The following is a 9,275-nucleotide window of genomic DNA, read 5'->3' as shown; positions in this document are numbered from 1 at the left end:
AACTAAAGCAGGTAGGTTTTCATCTATTTAGGATTCCTGCTGAAAGCAATGAAATTGTAAACAAACGAAGGCAAAATAAAGTATTCTATTCTAAAGGAAGCATAATTAAGAGCACTTTATTTTTACAGCCCACAGTAAAAACACTCAATAGCTAAAAACATTAGCTGTTTTTCAAAGCTCGAACATTTCAAAAAGACTGTTTTCCACTCAATATCACAAGAGGGAAACAACCGAGACCAAAATAATGTCTCACAGATTTTATTTTATGTATGAATCAACTAGTCTAAAGGAAATACTACCTTCTTTGACTAGAAGCGTGGAAGAGTTCAAGGATACAGTATGTATTTTTAAAGAAAAACCTAATACACATGTTTGGAAAGGAAAAGGACAAGACTTAAGCTCCTGGCAGTATTTGCAGACATCCACAGACATTTTGAATAGAGGTATTCTTCTGGGGGCTTTCACCTTGTCTGAAGGTTTTGTACTTGTTCCAGGTCTTGCACTGTTTATTACATTTTAGAAAGTCAAGTTATTCTTTCCTATTGCACTCCAAACCAGAACATTACTCTTGCTAATTTTGGGGACTCGAGCAAACAGAGAAGGGGAAGAGCCAGACACGGATGAAAGCATAATTCTAAAAAAGCAATTTAAGTTTCCACTTTAAAAAAACCCCAAAAACCAACAATCAAAAAAACCCCAACAAAACCAAAGAGAAGAGGTAAGGATTCTCCTCGAACTTGCAGCATTAAGGTTTGTTCATTTTCTGCTTGCAATATTAAAACTATTGCTGTCAAAAATGCCCGACCCAGCACTTTATCACATCAGCAATACAGGAAACACGACAAGGGGTGACTTCTTACAGTTTTGCCAGACCGAGACAAATAAACAGAGATCCAACAGTAGAGATTAATAATAAAGCCAAAAATAAAGAGATCATATGTAAAGTATACAATTGCAGATTATAAGGAATTCTTTAAAAGATATATTAAAAAGTAGTGAAACTCAACACACACACACACACCCATTATACTGCAGTCTCATTTCATTTCCAGAGTATTAAAAAAGATTACATTCATTCCATCCTGCCGGTATGCATGTAGAGAAACCATTCTGCTCTACTGAGTTTGCACTATATGTTGTACGACTACTAGCGGCTCTGCTTGGCACACTGTAACTGCTGTGGTTTGATCTTCGCCCTGTATTCCAAAAAAGAGCTACTGTGCTCATTGTCAAGGTTTACTACCACCCTCCTAGGACAAGGCAATTCTTGATGTTATCCTTACAGCGTGCAGACTTGCGAGAATTTTGTACAGCCAAGGAATGCAGGAGGCTTTTAGACAAATTCCATCAGCTTTATCAGGTTTGCAGATCAAGGAAATTTCTTTCAAGATGAAGAAACCAAATCTTAAGTAACATCAAACATTCTTCCATTACTACAGTAATTGTGATTCCTATGCGTTATCCAAGGCCTCATTTTGTTACACACTCTATGAACAGAGTAAAGAGTTTCCTCTCTATACAGAATTTGCAGTTTTAGAGATAAGAAACAGAGCTGGGTATGACTGTCTCCAAAGCTGACTGTTCTCCCTAAGTGACATTCCCTGAAGGAGACATCCTTAACTACTAGGGATGCTGGGCTCTTAATCCTCATCAAATTCTGCCGTGGAAAGGATGGCTCAACCTACTGCATCTCTGAAACACATTTTTTCCAGGTCATCATTAAGTACTCAATTGCTATTAGAACTTATTAGAGGCTCATCCAAGAAAGAGTGGCTTTTAATGAAGATTGTACCCATCAGCATTAGCAAGCCCTGATTTTATGTTTCTTTCCACTAAGAAAAGATCAGAAAGACACCCTTTTCCAGTATTCAGAAGAGTGAGTAAGGACAATAGCACTTTTGCAGCAATCTGTTTATTAGGGACCAAGCCTTTTAACTCCCCAAAGCAATGGACACTTCACTGGCTTTTTAATGAAAAGGGGATTGGTTCCTGTATTAATTCATACCGAAGATGATTTCCTTCTTCAGTCTTCCGCTCCGGTCCCCTGAGAATAACAAATCAGCAAAATAATATCTTGTCACACATGCTCATCACTAAAAGAATCTGTAAATTCTCATTCAAGAACGGAATTTGTGGTAGTGGCTCAAAGCAACACATAGATATAAAACAGCTCAACTGGCCTTTTAAAAGAAAATTGAATAAATAACAAATCCTATTTTAACTTGTTAGCTGAGAGATGGATGTAAGTATTTGAGGGAGGGCAGGGAATGGAACATTTTATTTGTATAATGCCTCTTCACATCACGGCCACATGTTAAATGCAAAGTATCACACCGTAGGGCAGTCTAAAGTTCTATTTTACAGGTAAGCAAACACAGTTAATTAAAGCAGCACCTCTTGGCACAGACCGAAGTCACATACTTTTAAATCAGCCACTGTATTTTGGAAGACCTTTCTACAGCAGTTTAATAATAAGTCTGTTTAATGATCTGACTTGAACAATTAAGAGACACTGGAATCACCAATTTTAATACATTTCCCCCAGCTTCTCCTGGCTCTGAAACTCACCTCTCCACAGTTGCACTGGCCTTGTTAATGGTTGAGAGAGGAATCTCGAAAGCTGGAGGTCCTCCTCAAGCTCTGTTGGGGAACAGTCCCAAATATCCATCACTGGAGCTAAGATTTGAAAGCTGTTCCCACATTAGCCACAGCAACTCCATATATAGTAATTACTGATCCGACATTTGGCAATTCTGTTGAGACTATTTACAACGCTTCTCTATGATGTCAAATACTTCAAAAATACCAGCTAGAATAACTGCATAGCCAGGGTCACTCATAAAACCGTTTCTTGAGTTAACCACCTGGTAGTTCAGATAAACAAAGAACGATTTGGTCATCATTTCCAGTAAAGCTCTCTTACTGCCAATTAAATCTACGTTTCCTGGCTTCTGGCAGCCATTAACATAGCGTCACAGATAAATGGCTCCAGAAAACAAGTACCCTTGAACTAGAGGAACTGGAATGATATGCTTGGGATGGTTATTTAAACAGTGCTTACATAAACTAAGGGATGAAGGGCAGGGAGAAGTGAGGTACCGAGCACTGCCCCTTACCTTGAGCAAGGTATCACTGTAAGGAATCAGACATTATACCAATATGGAATTATACACATAGAATTGTGTTCACAACTGCTTCCCCTAAAACAGTATCTGCATAAATATGCGTATCTTTGAGCTGCAACCCACAGACAGAACTACAAATGCAGGGAGCACCAAATGAAATACAGGAATTAATATCCAAAACAAGACATAATTCCTTTCAATTTAGTGGAGGGGTTGTCCCCTTACAAGCCTGTTCTTGGGCAAAATTAGGATTTACCGATAATACTTATTCTGAAAAAGGAGGTATTTTGATGGTTTTCTTTGAAGCAAGCAGAAGGTGAACAGATTAACTGCCCTAGTTCAGGATCGTGTGACTAGACTTCAGGTTCCTATTGCTAACTAAGAAACTGCGTCTGCTCTTCTCTAGAATGTGTATATATATGTAGATATACAAGTAAAATTTATTTTATGCAAGTCCTTTGAAGTTATTTTGGCTCCCCAGTACTAACAAATAGGGGAGTTCTGTTGTTCGTTTTTGTTTTGTTTTGAAGTTTAGTCAGTGAAAACAGCGACTCAGATTACACCTTGGAAATAAATCAGTTCACCAACTCTGTTATTTTTAGTCATCTCTCCAAATCTGCAACACTGGTTAACTATCTGGTCTCACAATACAGTGGACAAAAGTTGTGAATAGAACGAAACCCCAGTCTACTGATTTGAGCTGAAATAAAAGACAGTCAAGGTCCAATCTTCCTATTATTCTAAATAAAAATGGCATGCTATCTTTTATACTCTTGCAATAATTAAAACACAATCCTATTGTTTGGAGTAGCACTTAGTCCCCAGGGAAATATTTCCTTTCCGTCTAAAAACATTTTTACATTTGTTTTGAATCTCTGCCAGGCAGGGAACCCAAATACAGGCCTTGGTTTCCCCCTTCCCATAAGCTCTTTCACCATCTGCACATCATCATGGCCCAGCCGTTCCTTCCACCGTTCTGAAAAGCATGCAAGCATTCCTCCCGAGCATGTCTCACCATGGGAACACGGAGCTGCTCGGAACGGTGCTGGTGAACCTGGCGCTGGATTAAATGTGACATGAAACCACTTCCCAAGGGCCACTGGGGGCCCGATGCGGAGGGAGAAGCTGGGGAAGCACCTCTTCCCTGACCTCCCCTTGCCCCTCCCTGAATTGCGTGTGACAGTGAGGCCCTGTCACTCCCCCCTCTCCTGCTCCCAACCACTGCGGCCAGCACTGAAGCCTGTACAGGTTCTCTACACATTCCCCATTTCAGCAACTGCTCTGTAGACCACCAGAGCCGCTCGACAGTGTTTCTATCTGTAAATCCATGCATTAACAAATTCGCTGATCACTCTTCTGCATGGCCTTGCTGAACCATCCAGCTGTTATGTACTGTCCCTCCCCAAGGCTGCTCAGGCTGCTCCTTGTCACGTCCTCTGTAGGGATTCAGTGCTCTGAGCTCAAACGCACTAAGGCAAAGGAGAAGGTGAACACTGTGGCCAACACTTGGGCCACAGAGATCACACATTAGTCAGTCTCCAGGAAGCTTCACTGTGACTACTTTACACTAACAATTTCTTCAAGTAGCAAAAGCTTGAAACTGCCTTTTCAGAAGCCACCCAAGTACTCAACGCTGCAGACATGTGGCTATTAACTTCATTTTTGTTCCTCTGCTAAACCTTGACATGCATGCTACAGCCTGCAAAAGGGAGTGCACCCCAGACATTGCTCCCTCTGATTACACGCTTCTGTCTAGTCCCTGCTGTGCCTGCAAGTGTTGCAAACATTTGTAAGGACTTGCAGAAGGTTCCATCCCGCTCAGGTTATGTTCTCGAAGATTACTGTAATGCACATCACACACTTCCAGCTCTGCTAGCCACCATGGAATACAGAGTCCAGAATTTGCAAAATGTGCATAGATGGACAGCCACAAATGCTAACTGCATCTTTCAAAACAGAAAGAACAGCAAAAAATAACAAAGTTTTCAGGAACACAATGCAACAAACTGAATCCCAGTACTCACAGCGAACCATCACTGAAATGCAGCTAAAGACACCACTGTGGGTGTTTTCAGAAGTCTAAGGAAATGGATATTACTAACAGAATAAACATAGGAAGCGAAAATAGATGGGTTAGTGTGTTCTCTTTTTCCTTCCACTATTTAGGATCAAACCCAGTCTCTAGTTTGTGCACATACCTGAACTGTTTTCACTTTCCCCTCAACTGTGCTGAAATTATCCCTGCGGATATTAGCTCTTGGAGCAACGTTATCTACAAAGAAAAAGCCCTTTAAGACTGCAGATCTGTTCTACTGGGTTAACACATTGTCTTGAAAGAAAAGGGTCTTGGTCCTGCAGCTGTGACAGAATTTAGTCAGTTATTTATTTTTCCAACTTCGTGACAAGCTGTGCTCTAGGTATATGGGTATGGGATTGATCTCAAAAGGTTTACTGATCTATGGAAAGAGAAATAAAACTGGCATATACTCTCTCTGCTTCAAAGTGCTATCAGCAAGTTACACTTCTAGAAGTGACTTTGAGGAAAGAACTGTAGAAACAGCAGTACTGTGTTGGTCACATTCTGGAAATTACCAAAAGCTAAGAAGTTTAGCTGAACCCCTAAAGTAAAGAATTAACGTAAAGAAGCTGTGCAAGGGACAGAGCAAACGTATCACTGTGCCAACGTTTGAACACCCTGCCATACTCTGGTCCCCTCAAAAAGCAAAAAATACCTCATGAAGCCCGTGGGTTTGATACAAAACCAACATTTATAATCAGTCAGTATCAGATACCTGTTTTATATTAGCTGTAGAAAAACAACTGAACAATTTAATACTTCCTGTCAATTTGCCTTATACAAATTGTAAGGGGCTTGTAGTAAGTCTCCATTAAAGGTTCTCCCAAAAGTGCCTGTTGCGCACAGCAATCCTGGCAACACTGCGGGCTCCAACAACAGCAAGCACGTCCCTGAAGCAGCTGCTCGGTCACATTTTGAGTATGGCACTATAACATAGCAGGGTGTGGTGGAGTATAAACATGAAAAAAAGATTTTAAAAAAATTTCAATAATGATACATTTCATTCATTACCCGTTACAGTCGGTGCAACTCCCGTAGATGTCCTGCCCAAGCTGGTTATGGGAAGAAGGTCGGCTCTTGAAGCTGGCTGCAAGAAACTGCTACTCTGATCCACTGCAGAGAGCAGGAAACTGTCAGTGGGCAAGCCACATGCTGAGAACATTTGTTCTAAAACAAACACGGGCAGGAACAAATCAAGAAGTTCAAAAGGAAATAGAGGTTAGGCAGCTTCCACACACAAGACACCAGAGCAAGCTTGTTTCTTATTAAATTAGATAATGCAACTACTAACTCCACCTGGAGACATTTTTGGGGAGCCTAGGAGTGCTTGGAGAGTATAGAAGATATATGAAAGACCTAATTTATAGCTGCTGGTGTTATTTCACATTGTTCAAAAATATTTTTGTGTGAGTTTGCATCAGTTTCCCAAAGTAACATAGCAAAAGGCAATTTCTACTCTCACTAACTACAGAGCCCAATGCATGGAAAGGGTACATGCTGGACAAGTGATGTTTCTAAGCTCTAAAGAGCAAACCATGCTGTTCCTCCTGAGTGAGGAGCACACGACAGCAGGCAGATTTTTGAAATGTTGAATCCTCTAAAAAAAATTCCACTCTGCTCCCCATACTTGAATCTTTCCCAGGATAACTGAAGTGGAGGTAGTGCAGCCCAGAAGAGCATCCCAAATAGTCTGCTTCCCTATCTTCCCACCAAGCCATTCCAAACCATCCTGGCTCCACAAAAAACAAAACCAGCTATCGGTGACCCCAGGCTGTCTGGCTCTGAGAGGTTCAGTTTTGCCTGTGCTGGAAAACACCCAGCTCCCCACTTGGGTGGGTAAAGGGCAGGGCAGCCAGCGTACAGCGGGCAAAGGAGCGGGCAGCCAGGGTGGCAGAGCTCACTGTTGGGATAGCTGCTGCAGCAAGCAGACACCTGCCAGGCTGCTGCGTGCCCCCGGAGCACGTCTGGCCTGCTGCGAGCACCAGTCACACACAATCCTTCTCTCTAAATACATGCACACATTTAATTTATTCTTACTTCAGTTTTTCCACATGAGAATTTAGAGAGAAGATCCAAAGGGAAGAGAGTGAGCCATACCAGAACCCATCTGAGACACAGCCCCATCCCTCCTTCCTTTATTCTTTCTTTACCCACTGTGCTGTAGCAAGGCAAATAAACTAATTAATCCTCTGATGATCCTAACAGGTCACTTTGCAGTAGACATAAGCCTTGAGGAAAACCCTACAACTGAGACTTCCTTCTGCCTTTGGGATTCAAGTTAACATCTTTGCACAGGGACAAAGAAGTTTTTCCTCAAATACTGAAAAGAAATGCAAGAAAAGCCGACAGACTTCCCAGTGTCTGGGGAACCAGACAGCATGTACCCTAAGTACAGAGAACTGGGCTTTGCAACAAACAACAAACCCCCTTCCAGTAACCCCGATGTAGTTCCTGCACTGTAAGCTCTAGAGGTATACAGCTAGGAAAGCAACTTCAACAGTGCAACTCAAACACACCTCACCGGTTTCTTGCTAGCTAGTGCTCTGTAGCACATTCCTAATTCTAATACTTGTGGGCCAGAATTTGCAAGAAGGCTGTGCCCTCTGGGCTAATCCAGTTTGGGATGAGAGTCTTGTTATAATTAAGATCTCTACTACATTTCAGTGATGGACCAGAGGCCTACAAATTTGGCCTTACAAATATTAAATAAAATAGCATCAGCCCTAAACAGGAGGAGGGAGCTGGGAATGATGATGTTGGGATACCAGGGAGAAACGAGGCACCTGGCTAGCACAGGGTTTCAGCAGGGAGTGAGATGCTACCTACCCCTTGGGACAATCCCTTCCCTAAATTCTCTGCCATTTTCCAATTTGCCAGGCACGTCAAATGTAAAAGCTTAGCTCTTCCATCACATCATACTCTGCACAAACAGCCTTTGTATACCCTAGGAGGAGTCGCTGCCTGGGAGAAGCTGGAATCGCCCATGGCTGTTGCAATCATTCCCTGCGCTGAGAGCCACGGCAGACATGCACAGGACCTCCACTCTATGTTGCAAAGAGATTTAAGAGATTTGAAGCTGAGGAAGCCACACAAATACATTGAATTTCACACTGCAGAAGTGTGCCTTGAAGGCAGCATGCATGTTAATCTTCTATGCATATCAATGCAAATAATTTTAAGTAATCCAGGATACAACATCTAGCTAGTTTAGAAAACTTTCCATTTTGTTGGCCTGTAGAAAAGCAAGTGTTAAATAATCAAGATACAAGGTCTGACAGCTTTTCAGAAAACCTCCGCATCACGATATTTAAATATATCATTATGTGCTTTTTAAAAGCCTGATTGGAAAAATTACATCATTTTGGATTTTCTCAACATTTGGTGTGTCAGCTCTCAGTGTCTAAAAGCCCTATAAATAGATGTTTGGACCACCTCAATGCAATTCATGGATGCAGTTTTTCCATAATCCACTTAACTCTATTATTCAAATAAAGTGCAACTGGATCTTTTCTTGGGAACAGGGGTTATGCAATTCTCAGTACTGGAGGTTCAAGAAAAACAGTATAAAGCCAAACATGAGCTGAAACCACTTGCAGAGCAGCAGACTTTGTTTATATTTATTTATATGCCGTGTTTCCATTTCTTTCTCACCTAACAGCCGCTAGCTCATTTTACCGCTTTTGATCTACCAACCTTTTTCACTCTCATGTCTTGGTCCACCAAGAGTGTGGCCAAGCAGTTAAACATCAATTACCAACTGATTAACAATGAAAATCTAATTGCAGGATGATCAAAACTTTAACATAACTAGATCCCTATGCTGCTAGGAACTACTGTTTCAAATTAAAATTATAAACACCTACAGTACTGATGAGACTGCCAAAATCCACTGAATTCTGGAGTCTGTTAGAGAACCAAAATATTACAGTTTCAGGTTAGAGATGCCTAAATACTATAAGCATAGCTGTCTACACACAAAAAAGTTTTTCTCTCCTATTTCTTAGAGGCAACTGCTATTAATATGTTCCTTTAACCTCCTTAAGAGTCCTCCAGTTACATGCAAGTAGAATACA

This window comes from Falco peregrinus, chromosome 2 (assembly GCF_023634155.1).
Source record: "Falco peregrinus isolate bFalPer1 chromosome 2, bFalPer1.pri, whole genome shotgun sequence".
Lineage (NCBI taxonomy): Eukaryota > Metazoa > Chordata > Aves > Falconiformes > Falconidae > Falco > Falco peregrinus.
This window is presented reverse-complemented; position numbering follows the sequence as displayed.